This window comes from Lontra canadensis, unplaced genomic scaffold, assembly GCF_010015895.1.
Source record: "Lontra canadensis isolate GAN:19392208 unplaced genomic scaffold, GSC_riverotter_1.0 scaffold68, whole genome shotgun sequence".
NCBI lineage: Eukaryota > Metazoa > Chordata > Mammalia > Carnivora > Mustelidae > Lontra > Lontra canadensis.
Window position 1 is genome coordinate 6583248 of NW_022631062.1, and position 21289 is coordinate 6604536.

Consider the following 21289-nt stretch of genomic DNA (forward strand, 5'->3'; position numbering starts at 1 on the left):
TCTCCTCTTCAGGATCCTGGTCATCACGCTGGATCCTGTTTTGTGGTCAACAGAGCAAAAACCATCTCCAAGGTCCGTCCCTCCTGCCATGTAAAGTAACAGACTCCCAGACTCCAGGAACTAGGACGTGGCCCTCTGAGGGGGAGGTGTCATTCTCCCACCCACCCCAGGAGGCTGCTCTGAAACCCGCAGTCGCCGTGGACATCGCATGGGCACCTGCGTTCTGTACGCACCTGGTACGGAGCAAGAACCACGAGAGAAGCAGAGGTTCCAGCAGAGCAAGGAGAATGGGAACCGGGTTTGGGAATGCACGCTCGGGGCAGAAGAAAGAGGCCTCCGTGAAGATAAGAGCTGCTGGGGGAGCAAAGAGACATCATAACGGTATGAGGAGGTAAGGGGGAAAGGTGTTGTGGACTCGAGCTGGTAAAAATCCATGCTTGTCCCGGGCAAGACACTGGGAAAAGAGCCACAGGAGGAATGGATCTTAATTCTGAGTCACACCTAAGACACATAAACCACTGTGCTCTCCTTTTCATTCGTAACACTGCATCCAACGTGTCCTCCCGTGGCCAACATTTACACGTCACTTCACGTTTCTCATCACGACCGAATCACAGAGGCAATCCTGTACCCACACATGGAGCGTCTGCCTGGGGAGAGCCATTCCCAGTAAGAACTTTCCGTGGATTTGTCACGGCTGGATGCTGTGAACTTGAGTCAGCAGAATCCACACGGCTACACTGACATGAACGCAGTCCCTTCCCGCCAAATGCCTGCATGCGAAGAGGGGCCACCCCCCGGCGTGCTTCACCCTAGCAAAACGTCTGTCCTGTGAGTGAGCCGTAGTTCCAACGACCAGCTTTCGGAGGGGAGGGGAAAGTTGTTGTGGAAGTTTGCTTCTGTTTCCCTTTCGTTAGCTCGTTCCAACACCCGTGCAATTTGATAACGCTTTTTTGTAACAGGCAGTCCATACATGTAAAAAAATGCCAAAACGAGCAGAGTTGATGCAGGGCTCGTCAAACGGGAAGGGAACGGTGAACACTCACGGGAAGAAATCGGTATTAGAGCTGTGGCCGGGGAAACACACTTACTCTGCTGAAAAAATCAAGAAAGACTCAAGAGTTTTATAGGTTTCCCCACACTTTTAGAAAGGGCAGTATAGATATCCGAACCCCCAAAATACAATGTACACGCACGTGTACATATACACAGAAAGAGACACACAGAGTAACTGTCTGTTACAGTTACAGAAGGGAAATTTGATACTTTTTCCTAAACTAGAAGTGTCAGTGTGACAAAGAGGAAGGAGGCGATATAAAAGGCCGTCCTCGAATCCAGCGATGCACTCTTTATGACCACAGCCATGGACCTGGGATTTCGGTGCAGCTGACCTGTCCATCACCGCGGACATCTGTCCTTCTGGTTTCTTTGGCACAGTAGGTAATGACTAATTGTATGCTATTGGATTACTGGACTTTTATAATGGCATTCATCAAGGAGAATACAATATAAACTTTATATCCTATTTCTGGTATATAAATGTAACTATGAGACTGTTTTCATACAGTATCAATCTTTCCCAAAGCTTTATTCAATGACTGATTCACCGCCATATACAAATGCACTGGCTAAGAGACTCGGTAGACATGGGATAAGAAGAAAGAAGGTACTCATGTCCCCAGGTTACTGTACCTCTTAATGGGTCATAATGGATTGCACGGATTTTTCTTTCATTCAGAAACAGAATTAATTTTCCATGAACCCTTCTCTTCTCAGCTCCTACATAGCGTACACCTCTAAGACCCCATCAAAAAGTGCTCTCTCTCCAACTCCAAGTTGGCCACAATAAGAAGTAGCTTGTCCTCTCCAGAGGAGAATCTGAAGGTAACACGAGCCCCGCCCCCCACCCTTTAATAGGATGCAATGAGCTGTAATGACACTGACCCCAAAGCACAACAGCTCAAACACCGCTGGGGACTATGAAGAGCCGGTCAGTCCCGCTGTGCATTCAAACCTGTGCTGAGACCCCTGGCAGTGTTAGCTATGCCTCTCCTGGGATGCCCCGGGTTCAGAGCAGTGAGCAAAGCTGCAAAATGCTCAATTCCCTCGTGGCTCTTCTGACCCAGGGACCCACCTACGTGATGCCGCTTAGGGGTTCCTGAAAGCGCTCCAGACCCCAAATTTCTCAGCATCACCAGTCCCAGTGTCCAACATTTTCAGGGTCACGCACTGAATTTATTTAGTAAGGAGCCAAACTAAAGCGCAACTCACCCATCTAAGAGAGAATACACGAATCCATTATCCGATGAGGAGTTCAGCATAAAGCGATTTTCTAGGGTAGGTACTCCCCACTTAAACGGGTCACTAGTTAAAGCCTTGGTAACATCAGACAGGGCATTTCGTTATGGAGAAACTGATCAGGGATACGTTGCACTTTGGGGGGGAATGAACTTTACCTACCGGATCAAGAGAAAAATCAATGTTTTATTGAGCAGCTACTATGGGCCAGGCATTCTGTTCAGTACTGGGCAGATGACACGTGCGTGTGTGTAAGAACACACACACTGCAGTGTGTAGCCATCTGCGAGGCAGACAGACAGACACCATGGGGTAAGGTGCAGTGCAGATTACGATGATGCGATCAGTCAGTGAAAGGTGCGCTCAGAAACGCTGCACAGCTGGACGAACGTCACTGATGTGGGACCGTGCCCTCTGTGCCTGGAAACTGGACAGATTTCCGTGGGTTTCTGACCTGTTGGGGGCGGGTGTGAATGAGGGAAAAGGGACGCTCTGTGTCAAGCTGAAATCTGGAATCTACTCCCCAAGTTGGGGAGGCAAGGAAAAGACTTAGTTTAGCAAACTGTTTGGGCTTTATTTGGGATGGATCATCAGGATGGGGAAAGAATGGAGGCAGGGACAACGGCCAGAAAGTTAACGGGACCGGAGACAAGCTCTGTGAGCAGGGAGGTGAAAAGTAGAAGCAGACACTATCAGCTTTGGAAGAGACCCAGTAAGCAGGACTTTTTGCTGCTGGAAGGCATAAGGAACGGCAGACAGGAGAGCCCACATTACTGGGCTGCTCAGAAGGAGCAAATGGCAAAAACAACCAGTTCAAACCTGAAAGTGAGGAAGGAGGCACTGACCAGCCAGGTGGCCATTTGGGTCCCAGAGACCTTAGGGAGAGAGACGGAGAAGAGGCAGGTTCAAGTGGACATGGGCTGCCCAAAGAGAGTAGTAGTGGGACATGCCTGTCCTTTTAACTCGCGGGAGAGCGAGCTCTGATCCGGCCAAGCACCTGCTGCTGGGGGGCCGCTGGTGTATGTGTCTGACATTTCCGCAAATGGGGAAGGTACTGAAAACCATCTCTCGTTGAAACCCCGGTTAAATACGTGTGAGGATTCTATTTGCTCATAACCAAGTATGGTTTTAGACAAAGCTCGTGACACACTGGAACCACAGGGCGGAAGTGAGGGACTGTTATGTCTGAATCTGAGGCAACACGTTGGCCAGACACGCTAAGTATGACTTCTCCAAATAAATCGCCCACAGCGGGCCAGCGATGGAAATATGTCATCCAGTGCGACAATAAGTGAGGCTGACTTGGTCGACATGGTAGCTCGCTTGATCTCCCTATACCTTTTTACGATTAAACTTTAAATCATCTTTGTTTGCTTCACCTACACTTAAAACTTACCTCATGAAATACCATTTGGGCTGATGTAGTCATTTGGTCATTGTTTATCCAATATTTTGTCCTTTTTTTCTGAAATCCTAAATAAATCCTCCCTCCTAATGCAAGCTACTGCTGTTAATTTTTTATTTGTAACATTTATTTATACGTATTCCTTCCATGCGACGCTGTGAAAACATGAATATATTTTTGCCCGTTCAAACTTAGCTATAAATAAAGGCTAGGTTCGTTGCTGAAACCAAAGCTATCTCACCAGCCAGTAACACAAACTGGCAGTCTGTCCTACTCTCTGCGTTTCCACTGTCTTAGAGAAATACATTTAATGAGAGAATGATGAGTGTCCGGCACTGTGACGGGTCAATATGCAGGCGCTAAGGGATGGGAGTCCCAGTTGCTCACCGGGATCTTTTTCTGCTTCTTGGAGGCAGGTTTATAGTCTGGACGGTCTGAAGGCTGTTCCAGGGCTGGCCAGGCTGTACTAGACTCATCTGGGCTCGGGAGGGCACGTCCCCTTGCCGGCCTCCCTGCCCTCGTGTGCACACTGAGGACCACCTCAGCTCCGGGTGCCGCCTACCCCATCATTCCGTTATTCTCGGTTCACGGTGTCCCTCTCCCTTTGCTCTTTTTCATACAAGAAAAGTTTCTTTTCTCTCCTGAAAGATTCTCTCTTTCAAACCAAGTCTCTAATGACTGGGAGTTATGGAAAGAATAAAGCCATGTGCTCATTCAAGCTCGAAGGGACTAAGAACGCACGAAGGATGCGGACTCAGACACAGGGAAGATGAGAATGAACGGCACAGAGGAAGCCCGTTGTCACGGAGCGCACACTCCGGCGTGGATAGGCCCAACGACCCGTCAAGACAGACGTGGTAGAGCAGGCGGTAAGGGCCGCTGGGGGGAAAACCCTGCCAGGTTACAGAGAGGAACGTGTTGTAGTTTTTGCATATGATTAATAAAGTGTAGCTGCTAATACAAAGAACGGCCTGACTTTAACAGAGCAAAGAAGGATTCTGAGAGTCGGGATAAAGGAGGAAGCCGGGCAGGTGTCTAGAGGGAAAGCGTTCCTCGGGAGGGGAGCTGGCCGGAACCAGGAAGGCAGGAACCCACGGAGGAGAGCATGACTGGTTCTGCCTCCTAACGGCAGCCACAGAGATGGGAGAGGCAGCAGGGCTGGATCCCAGTGTGGACTGCGCATTCCCAGGATCCCAGTGTGGACTGTGCATTTCGTGCCGGCTGAGAAGGGAAGCCTACGGGGCTCTATCAGGAGCACTTCCCTGTGCCGGTGCCGCTGGAACAGGTACGTCTCAGGACTGGAACCTGAACACAGTCACTGAGGCCGCACAGTCCCCAGGCTCCTCCTGGAGACCCTGAGAGAGAATCACCTTCAAGTTCACGCTGCCTCTCGGGAGAACACTAGCCCATGCGGACGTGCGGTGCAGGCCCCCATCGTCTCTCTGGCTGCCGGCTGGGGTCCCTCTCAGCTACTAGGCCCTTCACGTGTCCTGGTGCCCGAGTACCTGCCGTGCAGCCGAAACCTCCCTACACCTCACTTCTCTTCAGTCCCGGCCACCTCCTTACCTCCTTACGTCTCTCTGCCTTTTGCTTCTCTTCTCCGTAACAGAAAACTCTGCCTTTATGTGCCTGAGTGGTCGGGGGAGTGCTGGGGCGTCGGTCCCCCATCTGGAGGCCGGCGGACCAGGAGCCTGGATTCCAGCTGCCAGATTCCCTTCGCGCGAACCTCGTGCGGCGGAAGGATGGGGAGTGACGAGTGACCCCCGAGGCAGAAGGATGGGGAGCGGCCTGCAGCCGGCCGGCCGGGCCTCCCAGCGGAATGGCCACGCTCATGAGCTTCCTCTGCGGCGACAGAAAGGCCCCAACACGGAGACGGGAGAAGCGGCCCGGCCCGGAAGAGACGGCGACCTGACCGAACCCTTCTATATACACAATATGCCCATCTGTATAGGTGAATATGTACCCATCTGAACTAAATCATCAACGTACATGATAAACGCTTAAGCCAGCATGATGAGCATCAGAACAAAATCAAAATACTGAACAGTTACGAGGCGCTGGTTCGTAGGCTCAGTGAGCCTTTCATCTAGAGTTACTCACTGAGCATCTAATTTTTTTACAATTTTTAAAAAAATATTTATAGCGAGAGAGAACATGAGCGAGCAGTGAGGGGAGGCAGAGGAAGAGGGAGAAGCAGACTCCTCGCCGAGCAGGGAGCCCGACATGGGGCTCAATCCCAGACTCTGGGATCACGACCTGAGCCGAAGGCAGACGCTTCGCCTACTGAGCCCCACCAGACGCCCCTCGCTGAGCAGCTCTTAACCCGTCGTACAGTGAAGCAGCAAGAGATGAAGGGACGGAAAAATAACGGTTCCTTCTGCTTTAGTTCAGATCATGTGTTAACGAAATCATGGTCCTCTTCAAAGAGCCGAGGCAAACAATTATAGAAAAGGGCTGGGCGGGCTTCCGCGACATTTTGTGAAAGCTGATCCACTGCTACACGGGAAGAGCAAAGTCCCTCTGTGATAAAGCAACTGGAGCCCGGTTTATCCATTCCTCTCTACTCAAAAGCACCTTCACTGACCATCTGTGTTGTTCACACAACATGCTCCCAGAGGTCCCACGGAAATCCCCCTTTCCATTGACTTCCTTCTTCTCCCCTCTCCCACACCGTGGTCTGACACACCTGACTGACTCCTCTTGTCCTTTTCAAGGCCATTTCACCTTATTTCTTGTGCCTTGAAGCAAATCTGCCAAGCGTGTCTACCAGTCCCACCTCTAAGTTGTATACTTCCTGCTGTTACCATCCCATACACCAATCTCCTTTTTCCCACAGGTCTGGAAACGACTAGTAAAAACATCTCCCTACAACACTGCACATCAGTGTGAGTGTCCCCACAAGCCTGGACGTAAATGTAACTGTTAGACACTCTCTGTCCCTACAACCTGGTTACAGAAACGTGACGAGTCTGCGATCGAAGCCCACCACCATGGAACCCTACCTCCTCCTGCCTTCTTTTACTGTTACTTTTCTCTCTTGTCATCGTTTTTACATATCTTTAGTAAAGATATTTAATAAAAATATCTTTAAAATGCTAATACAAACGACGTGACTTGAACGTACACAATCTGACGAGTGTGCCTCGTGCACAACAACAGAGACGTTTACTCGTGAAACGGTCACCCAGCACGGAAGCTCTCTGCCGTCAAGGAGATGACGACGTCCTCTGAAGAGCAGCAGGTCCTGCTCGCTGGAGAGCCGGCATGTTAGCAACGGAAGAATTCCAGAGAGCTCCAGCCTCTGCAGGCTGAAATGAACAGTCCTGGTCCCGGAGAAGACTCTTCTGGAACCACAGGATGCAGAGACAGCTTACTGCTGCCTCCCTGAACAGGATACATCAATGAAGGAAAGACATCACTCGCCTTCAGCGCTGGAATCAGAGGACCCAGAGCTGTCGGCAGTGGACTTCTCTACGAACTCGTCTGAGCTCCTGAAATAGTTCATTCTGACCAGTGGCATCTCTGCAAATCCTGCCTCCTCATGGTGACTGGCCTATGCATTTCCATCTGGGACAGTGGCCCTCAACCACTGTTGGCGTCCAACCTAGTTTAAGACAGCGACATCTAGGGATACCATGTATTAGAAGCCTCAAGCCTGGACATGAATCAGAAAGGGTCTACACTCAGGCATTAGTCTCAGGCAAAGAGCAAAACCTGAACTTGTCCTGGACAAGCAGGTGACTTGGCCACCGGAACCCTTACCCTATTCTAATCTCAGATGTCTACTTGTCACAAACAGAAAGTGACAAAATAAGGTTTCTGGTAAGTGTCACGGTGGCAGCTGGAAAATACTGTCTTGAGGAAGAGGCTACAGTGGTTCGCGAAGGCTGCAGTCTGGAGGGCATCTCCTGGGGGAACGAGCGTTCAAACGGAATTCACAGTCAGCCATGTAGGCTGTCCCTCTCATCAAGGGGAAGCACGGCCTCTCTCTGGTTAACCTTTGCACGCCACGCACACTCTGTCTGGGCTACACTGTTGTGTGTTGATCGCGTCGACCTGGGTCCCTCACAAAACAGCCCTCGCCTACTCTCCAAAGTCACACATTCACCGGACTCTTAAGAGAGGATTCCGATATTCTAGAGATAGACCCTGACATGTAACATGCAGTTGGCTTCGAAGTAATCAACATGGAGGGACAGGACGTATGGATGGGAAAAACCTGGCCATGAGGCCATGCATCTCAAAGCTGAGTGACTGGTGATTTTCTGTAGCTCTTTACTTCCTCCTTAACTTTTGTGTTTAAAATTTTTAGAGTAAAAACTGAAAAACATGCTTTTTACTAGCCCTTTGTATCTCCCATACCCAAATTCACCCAAGTCTTCCTGTCTCGGGTTATCCTATCTGAACGTGGCTGGAATGGTGGTTTCCAATTCTCCTCTCAAGCTTGCTAATTTTTTTAACTTAAATTCAATTAATCAACATATAATGTATTATTTGTTTCAGGGGGACAAATCTGAGACTCAGCGGTCTTATCCAGTGCTCATAACACATACCGTCCCCGATGTCCATCACCCAGTTACCCCATCCTCCCACCCCCTCCCCTCCAGCAGGACAAAACCAGAGAGGGAGAGAAATTGTAAGTGACTCTTCATCTTAGGAAACAAACTGAAGTCTACGGCCATACCACCCTGAACGCGCCCAATCTCGTCTGATCTCAGAAGCTAAGCAGGGTTGGGCCTGGTTAGTACTTGGATGGGAGGAAACAAACTGAAGGTTGCTCAAGCTCTTTATTTCACATTTGCATATGAAATATATTCACATTTCACATTTGCATACTGATGCCCTACTATGGGTTAGTTACTGCCCCAAGTACTGGTCTAGAATAAGTAACTCGACATGACCCCTCCCCTCACACACTGAGTTGAGCACGTGCTCACAAACTCACAGGTGCACATACCAGCAGGCACATGTGACCAAGTGTCACATAGGCCAGGCTCCCAATGCTGGGGCCGACAGGTCTGCCGTAACTGGGGGTTCCAGATAACTGCTCTGTCACGTGAGGAAGTAGACATGCAATTAAATCATTCAGAAAGAGATTCAGAAGCAACAATCGAAGAAATCAAATAGCCTTGTATGTTAAATGCCAACTACTACTGAAAAAAGTATGTCATTTCTATGCACCAATAATGAACATCAGAAAGAGCAATTTAGAAAAAAATCGCATTGATAATTGCACCGAAAATAAGATACCTAGGAATAAACCTCTTCGAAGATGTGCCTTATACCCTGAAAAGTATAAAACCCTGATGAAAGAACCTGAGGAAGACACAAAGGACTGGAAAGACATAGTTCTATGCTCATGGACTGGAGGAACAAATATTGTTAAAAAGTCCATGCCACCCAAAGAAATCTACACATTTAATGCAATCCCCATCAAAATACCATCGGCATTTTTCACAGGGCTGGGACAAAAAATCCTAAAATTTGTAAGGAACCATAAAAGACCCTGAGTAGACAAAGCAATGTTGAAAAAGAAAAGCAAAGTGGGAGACATCACAAATCTGGATTTTAAGCTATATTACACAGCTGTAGTGACCGCAACGGTATGGCACTGGCACAAAACAGACACACAGGGCAGTGGAGCAAATAGAAACCCCAGAAATAAGCCCACAACCATATGGTCAATTAATCTTCGACAAAGCAGGAAAGAACATCCAGTGGGAAAAGACAGCCTCTTCAATAAGTGGTGTTCGGAAAACTGGGCGGCCACATGCAGAAGAATGACACTGGACCACTTTTTTTTATACCACACAGAAATAAACTCAAAATGGACTAAGGCCCAAATGTGAAAAGCAAAATCGTAAAAATCCTAGAGGAGAAGACAAGCAGTAATATCTTTGACATTGGCCATAGCAACTTTTTCCAGATATGTCTCCTGAGGCAAAGGAAACAAAATGAAAAATAAACTACTGGGACTACATCAAAATAAAAAGCTTTTGCACAACGAGAGAAAACTATGGAATGGGAGAAGATATCGGCAAATGACATATCTGAGGAAGGGTTAGTGTCCTATATAAAGGCCTTATAAAACTCAACACCCAAAACCCAAATTGGATAAGTAAAACATGGGCAGAAGACATGAATACACATTTCTCCAAAGATGACAGATGGCAGACACATGAAAAGATGCTCCACATCACTCATCATCAGGGAAAACACAACTCAAAACCACAATGAGATACCACCCCACACCTGTCAGGATGGCTAAGATCAAAAACACAAGAAACAAAAAATGTAGGTGAGGATGTGAAGAAAAAAGAGCATTCTTGCACTGTGGGTGGGAATGCAAACTGCTACAACCACTGTGGAAAACAGCAAGGAGCTTCTTCAGAAGGTTAAAAATAGAAATATTACCCTGCAGCTCTTTTTCAGGCTGGAACCAGGGAGGGTGCAGAAGAGAAGAAAAAGAAGGTTCCTGCTGTGCCAGAAACCCTTAAAAACAAGCGAAGGAACTTCGCAGAGCTGAAGACCAAGCGTCTGAGGAAGAAGTTTGCTCAAAAGATGCTTTGAAAGGCAAGGAGGAAGCTTATCTATGAAAAAGCTAAGCATTACCACAAGGAATACAGACAGAGGTATAGAACGGAGATCCGAATGGCGAGGATGGCAAGAAAAGGTGGCAACTTCTACGTACCTGCGGAACCCAAGTTGGCATTTGTCATCAGGATCAGAGGGATTGATGGTGTGAGCGCAAAGGTTCGAAAGGTGTAGCTTCTTGGCCTTTGTCAAATCGCCAATGGCACCTTTGTTTAGCTCAACAAGGCTTCAGCTAACAAGGATTGTGGAACCATATACGGCATGGAGGTACCCAAACCAGACGTCAGTGAAGGAAAGGATCTACAAGCGTGGTTATGGCAAAATCAACAAGAAGCGAACTGCCCTGATGGATAACACACTGATTACCAGATCTCTTGGTAAATATGGGATCATCTGCGTGGAGGATCTGATTCACGAGATCTAGACTGTTGGAAAACGTTTCAAAGAGGCAAACGACTTTTGATGGCCCTTCCAGTTATCTTCTCCACGAGGGGGAATGAAGAAAAAGACCACCCATTTTGGGGAAGGTGGAGATGTTGGCAACATGGAAGACCGGATCAGCAGGCTTATTCGAAGAGTGAAGTAAGCTATCTACCATGATTATTTTTGTAATCGGGCCAGTTAATAAAGGACTACTCTCAAATGGGAAAAAAAAAAAAGAAGAAGAAGAAAAGAAAGAAATACTACCCTACAATTCGGCAATCAAGCTACTGGGTATTTACCCAAAGAATACAAAAACGCTCAAAGGGATACGTGCACCCCGATGTTAAGAGCAGCAGTATCTACAATGGCCAATTTACAGAAATAGCCCAAATGTCTACCCACTGAGGACCAGATGAAGAAAGTCTGGGATCTACACAATGGACAACTACTCAGGCATAAAAGTCAGAATGAGATCTTGCCAACTGCAAGATGGAGCTAGCGAGGGTAATGTTAAGCGAAGGAAGACAGAGAAAGGCCAATACCAGATGATTTCACGCATGTGTGGAATTTAAGAAACAAATGAGCAAAAGGGAAAGAGACGAGAAAGGCAAACCAAGAAGCTGACCCTTATCTCTAGAGAACCCACTGACGGTCACCAGAGGGGAAGGGGGACAGGCGAAACAGGCAACGGGGATGAAGGAGGGCACTTGTGACGAGTAGCAAGTAGCAACTATGACGTTGCTGAATCACTACATTGTACGCATAAAACTAATACTACACTGTTTGTTAACTAACTGGAATTAAAACGAAAACTTAAAAAAAATACGGGAAGTCTAAGTGAGCACAAGAATGTAGTTTGTTTCGCAGACTACGTATTGACAGAGATCATCCTACCTAATTAAAAGATGATTACGGAAACCAAAGAATGATCCAGGAAATACTGTCATCATCATATGACAATATTCAGTATCTGAAAACACAACGAACTTAAAAGATGTTTCTTCTTTAATTTTTCATTGTACTGAATTTGCTAAAGTTTCACTCCTTCCTTTTTCACTATTCAAGGCTTACCGCTGGGAGTAGCTGGGAGGAGAGATGTTTTATACGGGAATAATACTGCCTACTTCTCCCTGACAAGCGTGAGGGAATACAATGGATGGACAGTGATGGAAACTTCCACTCCCAGATACCTCACTGTTTTCTGCCCGCACCCGAATCACGGTGCACCACGACCTACAAAGGACATCAAACAGAGGCCGACACCCGCTGCAGCCCTTGGAAGCCGCTGGAGTCGAGAAGGACTCTCAGGACCTCATGCTGGTGATCGATATGCCATGAAATTTCTGAGGCTTCCGTTCCTTCAGAGAAAAAAATCACAGGTAAGATTTAACTGGCTGTGATCAGATTATACTACATGACCTGGCAATGAGAAGATGGGTCTTTCTGCAGATTAAAAAAAAAAAAAAAAAAGTCTAATTTAAACACAGTGGAAACGTTTCCGCTTGGAATGCAGTGGTGCTTTTCTCTAAATAGCGACATCATCTTCTGGGAATCTACGTTTAATCCGTTGAAGGCTTGCTTTATTACTTCTAATAAAAGAAAAGAGGGTATAAAACATATTTAAATAATGTCCATACCTATGTCATCCAGAATTAACAACAGAGGTCACTTTTGGTCTGGCTCAGGCATTTAAAGAGAGCACGAAACATTTCACATTAGGATGAAGTCACCCATGACCACATTTTATCCCATCTCCTCCCCTCTTGCTCCTGGTAACTACCACCAAGGATCTGATGCATACGGGTGCCCGGGTTAAGCATCTGACTTCAGCTCGGGACATGATCTCAGGGTCCTGGGACACAGCTCTGCACTGAGCTCCGTGCTCAGTGGGGAGTCTGCTTTCCCGCCTCCTTCTGTCCCTCCCGAGTTGACATCTCTCTTAAATAAATTAATAAACTCTTAAGGAGGAAAAAAAAAAAAGAATGTGATGCATAGGCAGACTCTTCTTCTATGGGAAGTTCTAAGGACGCCTGGGTAGCTCAGTCGGTTAAGCATCTGCTCTTGACTCAGGTCATGATCCCGGAGTCCTGGGATCGAGTCCCGCAGCAGGCGCTCCGCTCACCAGGGAGTCTATTTCTCCCTCTGCCTACTGCTCATGCTCTCTGACAAATAAATAAACAAATAAAATCTATAAAAAAAAAATAAGGTGGAGCTCCTGGACGGCTCAGTGGGTTAAGCCTCTGCCTTAGCTCAGGATATGATCTTAGCGTCTTGGGATGAAGCCCCGCATCCGGCTCTCTGCTTAGCAGGGAGCCTGCTTCCCCTCTCTCTCTGCCTGCCTCTCTGTCTACCTGTGATCTCTGTCAAATAAATAAATCTTTAATAAAAAGGGGGGGGATTTCCTCCTGAGTGCAGTGCTCTGTGCATCTTTAGTGACCATGAATGGTGCAGAGTTAATCTTCTCCTACAACTTGGTTTTTATTATGCTGTTGACTGATACCTTTTCACATGTATAGTGAATTACTCTTAAATGTTATACTTACTGTATCCCATGTTACAGGTCTATTCCACACTTACCATTATCTATCGGTAGATGTTGGAGTTTTCCCTCCCCAAAAATAAAAAGCTAAGCAGTGGATTTCCCCATATAAATCTTTTTGAGTTCACTTATTCTAATTTTTGTCCAAAAAGAGTACCGATGTGTCTCTATTTCATTTTTACATGCGTGTATCAAACTACTGTTTGCCACTTATTTACCTTTTGACACTTTATCTATTTATTTTTACTTTTGGCATTAAAAAAAAAAAGAAAAGGTTTAGTTATTTTGTTGTCATCTATCTGGTCTACTCAGAATCAGGACTGCGGTCTTTTCTCATGCATTTTTACGTAGAATCTTACCACACATAACCACTTTAAGAATACACCTGTTCATTTTCCATGTTTTTTTTTAAAGATTTTATTTATTTATTTGACAGAGATCACAAGTAGGCAGAGAGGCAGGCAGAGAGAGAGGGGGAAGCAGGCTTCCCGCTGAGCAGAGAGCCCGATGCGGGGCTCGATCCCAGGACCCTGAGACCAGGACCTGAAATGAACGCAGAGGCTTTAACCCACTGAGCCACGCACTTGCCCCATTTTCCATGTTTTTGTGTCATTCAATTTTTATCTATCCTTCAAACAAAACGTTAGTAAAACAGGTTAACAACGTTTACGAGGGATGGTAAACAACGTTTAGTCTGGATGCTGGGCCATGCTCTAGAGCAGGTCTCTAAAAGGAACACAAGGGAGAGGGAAATGAGACCCCAAGAGCTTGCACATATTGCCCCTAATCCCTCACCCGGCCAGTGACTCGGGGGACAGTGAGCCTCAGACCTGAGCTGTTACTTCCTCCCCGTATGTACCCAGATGTCTGTCTCAGAAACAGCAAGTGCACAGAGATCTGGAAGCCAGGAAATAACGTGCTTTGTGAGGAGAACAAGATTTTAATGAGTAAGGTGCTTTTCTTGTCCCACGTGGGTAGGAACTTAAAAACAGGTGACTGAGGGGTGCCTGAGTGGTTCAGTTGGTTGAGTGTCTGACTCTGGGTTTTGGCTGAGGTCGTGATCTCAGGGGCCATCGATGGAGCCCCAAACAGGGCTCTGCGCCCAGTGGCTTTCCCCTCTCCCTCTCCCCTGCCTCCACACACACACAGTCTTTTTCTCTTTCTGAAATAAATAAATCTTAAAAAAAAAAAAGAGAGAGAGAGAACCAACAAAAAACACAAGTTTCCACATTATATATACAGATGAAAAGATTGTTTATGAATTCATATTCTTTGAGAATTTGCAAATTTTCAAAGGCCAAATATATTTAGCCAATAACTTCACTTTGGTGATTAATGGGAAAAAAATTATTTCCACAAGCACTGAGGTCATTTTGTAAATGGGTTGTGTGGTTAATGGGGAGTGAATTCCCTAAAATTGTGTTTCAGTGACTTGCCTGATGGTAAGAAACACTTGGGGACCTTGTTAAAAGTAGTGATATCAAAGCTGGGAACTCTGAGGCAAAGGCTCCAGTGGGTGAGCTCCCACCCAGCCAAGCTTGCTCAGTGTGTCCGTCCACCAGTCAGCGAGAGTTCAGGACAAGCAGAGAAAGAAACAACACAGACACCTAACATCATCCGATTTGTCTATGGTCTCTAAATTAGCTTTCATCAAAAATGCAAAAAAAAAAAAAAAAAGATGGAAACAGACACTGATCAATTCACGTAGGTGCTGCATTCGTACTCTGGCAAATTTCCCAAGACCAGATACATTAATTTTATGACTCGAATTTAGAGCTTAATAGGAAAAAGAGATCTCCCCAGACATGTAGGCTGTTTTGTAAAATGTCATCCATCCATCCATTTCTTGGCTTGAAGTACGCTAACAGAAAGATAATTATGTGATACTTCTCTAAGCTTGAGAGTGATAAAAAATTTTCAGTGCCCCAAATTAATGTTTAAGACAACTTGCTTTTGTACAGAGAAGCAAAGTCATCTTTGGGTTGGCAAACCTGCTGCTATTTGACTAGAGGAAAACGGTCCAGGTGGGGGGTTTTGAACATGTCCCAGACACACAGGACCAGCATTTTACAGTAGTCTGGATGCTGGGCCGTGCTCTAAAGCAGGTCTCTAAAAGGAACACAAGTTTTTCTGTCTGTACATCTGATCCTTCCTTCAAAGAGATAGAGTTTACCAACAGATTTCTCAGTTTGCAGGTATAAAACCACTTTTATGAAATATATCTGCCCCCCAGGAAAGCACTCGTGCCCTATTCCGAGCTTTCCAGATATTGGGAAACTTAGGAAGAATTTCACCACGAGCCACTTCTTCAGGACACAGGGGCTCATCCAGTTTGAATGAATTGCTCACGTCACCGGCACATGCATTCGGCGAACCACATCTGCTGGGCTCACACGTTCTGGGTGATTGTAAGAGTGTATGTGGTTGCCGGGGGGTGCTTGAGAGGGCCGACTTTGGGCTTCCTTGAGATTAGCACAATGTCCTCACACATCTGTCTTCTTACACTGCAGGAGAAAGGAACTGAGTCTCATCTAGGATAGGGAGCATCGTGTCACCCAGCACGCCTACCTCCTACGTGCAGCTTCTTCCTAAGTGACAGAGGCGCTGCTCTCTGGCTCTGCACGGAGGTCAACAACAAGGGTTACAATAAAAACGCACCCTCCAGAAAAATCCCAAACAGATACACAAACCATCAAAAAACAGTGCCTTGAGACCTCAGGTATTAAACACGAAGAGCGACCTCGGGCAGGAACGGCCAGGAAACTCCCCGAGTGGCTGGAGAAGCACCCAGAGGACATTCTGTTGACAGAAGCCTTCCGCTCTGAAACATTCCCAGGCGTCAGCAGCAAAGGTAAATTCTCCTGGCGGGAGGTGCCCCCCACACAAGCCTCATAAAAACCCCATAGAGCTAGTTTCAAGTGAAAAAAGAAGCATAACAAAAAATCATAAAACATATGATTTCCACCCACCATGTGTGATCCTTACTGGAATCAAACAGGAGGATTTAACCCCAAAAGACATCAGACATGGAGACGATCAAAGCAGATGATGAAATAAGTATCTATTCAATATATTTTTTAAAAAATAGAAGGAATCCACCAATATGTAAGGAACATGATAAAAACGGCCAGGCAGACTTTTGAGGAAAATACCAAGTAGAGCTTTAAAAATGGAAGAAAAAAACACAAAGAAGATGGTTGACATTTCAAACATCAATGGCAGGATTACAGCCGGACTGAGAGCGCCGAAGGGAAGGCCAGTAAATCGTAACACAGACGTACAGAAGGAAACCACCAGGGGCTGCGAGAGGTAAAGAAGAATGGAAAACGAGATACAATGTTTCGATTTCGCTGAGTGAAGGACAAGGTCCGACTGTATTCAATGGAACACAAGCACATTTTTTTTTCCTGGAGTTTGATGAAAGACACAAATTTTCTGAATCAGAAAGACCGTCAATCCCAAGCAAGACAATTCCCGAAAACCGAACCGCACGCCGGTCTAATGGATAGGATCAAAGACAAGGACACAGAAAACGTGAACCTAAGAGGCATATATGAGGAAAACGACTGCTAAAGGCTCTCGTGTCAAGAGCTGAAAGCAGTTAAGCAAACACGGTCTGGGAAATGAGTCAACACGGCAGAAGGACGGTAATGACAGAGTGTGGGAACTACGAAGAGAGCAGACAAAGCAATAAAACAGCTCGACGCTCGATCTTTCCACAAGAAAGGTAAGAACGGGGCGCCTGGGGGGCTTTGTCGGTTCAGGACCGGCCTTCGGCTCCGGTCACGGTCTCAGGAATCGAGCGGGGCATCGGGCTCCCCGCACGGTGGGGAGTTTGCTCATGCTCGTTCTCGTGGTCTTTCTCTTAAATCAATGAAATCTTAAAAAAAGAAAGAAAGGAAGACAGTGTCCCTCACGCTTCACAACACAACGCTGCGCGGGAGCAGACCCCGCCGGCCCGCCCGGCTCCCCGGGGGCGACGCAGGGGCGGCACCCGCTCACGCGCCCGACCGAGGGGCCGATCGCCGTGTGTAACTGTTGACATTTCAACTCATTAAAAAAAAAAAATGCAAAACTCAGTCCCCTGGCTTGGGCGGCCACGCTTCCAGTAAGGTACGGCCACGGCGTCTAGTAAAAGACATTCCGGTGAAGACGCGCCCGGTGAGGTGCCACGAAGGTCAAACTCGCGCGAAGAGTGGGTGAAAGGGGAAGCCGGAGCACCACGAGGCTCTTCCAGGGGCTACGCGAACTCTGCTGCAGAGAACCACGTAACCAGTATCTTCGGCTACACTCTGGACCAACGAGTATCTCAACAACTCCACTCTGCCGTCCGGTGGCAAACACGGCCACGGTCGTGTCCTCAAGCGGCCACGGCCGTCTTCCCACAAAACGTGGTTCACAAAACAGGTGGTGTTGGCCCAGCTTTGGCCCAGAAGCGCTCGCCTGCCCACTGCAGGTCCAGCGAAGGGGCAAGAAAGAAAGACAGAGTTTCCCATTCCCTCAGAGGCTTTTCTAGGAACAGGAGAAAATCACCGCGCTGCCATGGGTCACTGTTTATAGTCCTGTGGTACTTTCTGGAACACAACACATTCAACCGAGACAATGCCAGACCAGACCCATCTTTTCTTTTTCTCCTGCCGTCCCATGAAGGCAGGCCCGCACCTGCACCGCAGTAAGGCCACCTCCACTCCCTGTCCTCTCGTTGGCCCGTGCTGGGCTTTGCACGCTGCACTGAGAATGCAGGGTGATCGCACAGATCAAACCGGCCTGAGTAATAAGCTACGTGGGACTGTCGCATCCCTTTTACACCCGACCCAAGAGGCTGACGGGCTGTGATAAGGGCTCGGGCTCCCACAAGGCCCGCTGGAAATGTGGCAGCGGCTCGTTAAACACAAGCAGGCCACCTCCTCCTTCCAGTGCCTTGTCACAAGCCTCCGCGGCCCTCTGGGCCCTCTGTCTGCCTTTGCTCTTTGCTCCCCAGCGGAATAAAAGGCATCCTCCCTCTTGCTGCATGCAGCAGCTGCATGGAAGGCTCAGAGCCGGGGCATAAAGACGGACAAAGCTCCCACCTCCCGAAGGCAGCCTCGAAGAGAAACCCCGGGTGCCTCCGGAGATAGGAACGTGTAAGGTTCTGTGGCTCCCTTGGACACCTTTACGCACGGCAGGGGAGTCAGGCTCGCGAGGAAAAGCATAGCTCGCTGCTCCACACACATGAAACACAGCTCAAACAGAAAACAAACAAAGCTGCCATTTACTGAGAAAAACCCCAGAGTGATTTCATTCATGTCTACAGGTGGGTTTAGGCCCTGCCTTTTCTTAGGAAAACAGTGTGATACCGTCTTTTCACCTCGCTCTTTCCTCTGGCCGCTCCCCAGTTTGGTTTCCCGACTGCCTGGGTGAACAAAGAAACACAGTTATGTGAAGAAAACCCGGGGAAAACAAGAACAAAGTCTGGACTGACTCTGGAGTCACACATTCGGGAAAGGTGGACTGTAATTCTTTGATAACGGGGGCAGTATTTAGTAATCTCTGCTGCGAGCTCTGATTCAAGTTCATACTCATTACAGCACGCTGAACCCCTACGTGGCCGTCCAGCCGACGTTAACATGTGGCTGTGTTCCCATCACGGACGATGCGTGCGTCTTCTCGACATACTGCATATTCAGAAATGCCCCAGAAATGCCGCACATACATGCGCAGATCAACAGACAGGAATGAAACAAATGAGCATCTCTCGAATTTTGCTGAGTCCCAAAGCCTCTGCGTATCGTCGGCTTTTCCGTTGTTCAGAGATGCGGTGAGTGAAGCTCAGAGGAGTTAAAGTCAGATCACACAACTAGAAAAGGAACCGTGAAACATAGACATGTCAACATACGACACGTACCATATACGTGTGCGTATTACATGCAACTTTTTTGGCAAAGACCTTACTCCTCATAAAGTCGATGTCAGATGCTATCAAAATTCAAGGTTATTCAGGAAAAGAAAGGATCTTTACGTGGACTATAGAGAAAGAGCCTTGGTCCAAAATTTTAATAGGCTGTAGAATGACATTTTAAATTTATTTAGGATAACCAACTTCAGTTGGCAGTATGCGGGGACTATCGGGCTTTTAACGTCACGTGTCCTAAAGAATGAAGGTCCAGAGCTCATCGGAAACTAAATATACATCGGCATGCTTTGGAACCTGTTTTCTACCATGGAAAGAAAAAAGCAGACTTGTTTCTGAAACGTATATTAAGCGCCACGAGATTACTCTCCTTTCTACCTTCTCCAGTGATGCTGGACAGGTAACTTGCTGGGACACGTCCGTTTTATGTGACCCAGAAGGACCACGTCTGCACCCAGAGAGCACCAGTCTCTGGGGACTGGGAGGAAAGGACAGCAGTAAGTGTAGAGAGTTGCCCACCGCCAAGCAGCAGCTGTCTCCAGGAGTGGGAACCGACAAGAGATACAGAGCTCACTGCAAATGCTCCCAGCACACATCTCCCCACACGCACAGCTCCTGGGCAGGACCACACAGCAGCTGAAGCTGATGGATGAGAGCAAGGCACGCAGACCACACAAACTCCGATGAGAGGGCACGGTCTTTATTCTGACTGTACTCGGGGACCACCTCACGTATATACAGAACCACTGCGGAGTCCCTGAAAAATCTGGGAGAGGAGCCAAAGAACACGCCTATCTTGGCACACAAAGGTGAGCGCCTGAGAAAACATCGGGAGGAGCCACCTCCACCACAGACAGTGGGGCAGGCTGTGGGGCGTCAGGGCAAGTCACAGAAGCAGGGCCAGGCAAGGATGGGCGAGAACAGACAGGTGTCTGGACGGCGCCACAAGGCTCCTCCCAATCTGGGAATCACCTCCTTGAAATTCGTCAGGAACACGACATGGCAAGTTCCCGGCTGCCCAGAACTGCCAACCAGACACTTCATATCCCTTCCGTGTACATGTGCACATAAAGGCTTGCCTGGAGCCTATCCCAAAATCAGAACTTGCAGAAAGTCACGGCGTGCTTCTGCTGTGCACAAGCTGTGTGCGGACACACACGCGTATGCTCTTGACACAACTGTCCATCTCACTGTGCGCACACCTAAGACCTACTTCAGAGTCCTAGGCCCAACTGTTGAGATGGCTAAGAGAAAGTCCACACCAGGCGGGTTCGACAGACAGCTGCTGCTGGGGTGTGTACGACCCCGGGCAGCTACACAGAGGTGCCCGCCAGGCTCCCCTTCCCTTTGAATGATCAAAGCTCACGTCAACGTCTCATGACCCAGGGACAGGGTAGTTTTTCTCTCCGTGTCTGTCGGTGAGCTCACCATGTCGCTCGCCCTTCTTCTGGATTTACAGAAACCTGCCTTCCTAGTGGACCAGTGTCTTTTATAAGAGTAGAGGATCAAATAACACAATCTTTGGGGGCGGTAGGGGTAGTCGATAAATAGGAATTGTGGATGAATTCAACGTTTAGAGATCTATCCAACTTGAGTGTTTACGTTTGTGTCCAAATCAAAACTGTTTCCCAGCCCAAGGGAACCCATGCTCACAGCTTGCGAAGCCTGCTGGAAGGGGGCATGACTTAGATTCTGGAAGGTTCTGTGTCCAGCCAGTTGTATACAGGTGATTAGAGGGAACTGAAAAGGTTTCGAACTTGTCTCCACGGATCACCTCGTTCAACGGAGATCAAGGCTACCTTTGGATCAGTCTTCTCAATACCACTCCTTCTCCTCTCCCCAGAAAGCCGGTGAAGATACAGTATTCATCAAATGCATGGCATCCTGTAATTATGGCACCAGAAGGGCTTTTGCGGATCATCATTTCAAGTTTATTCTTTCTAAGGATCTTACTTATTTATTTGAGAGACAGAGCATAAGTGTTGGAGTGGGGAAGGACAGAGACAGCGGGAGAAGCAGATGCCCCACTGAGCGGGGAGCCCGATGCGGGGCTCCATCCCAGGACCCCGGGATCATGACCTGGGCTGAAGGCAGACGCTTCACTGACGGAGCCACCCAGGCGCCCCTTAAGCTTATTTTT

General features: G+C 47.8%; 1 pseudogene; it reads left to right on the forward strand.

Moving 5' to 3' along the window:
• The first annotated feature begins 10132 nt into the window (after window positions 1-10132).
• On the forward strand, window positions 10133-10883 carry LOC116880848 (annotated as a pseudogene).
• The last annotated feature ends 10406 nt before the right edge of the window (window positions 10884-21289 follow it).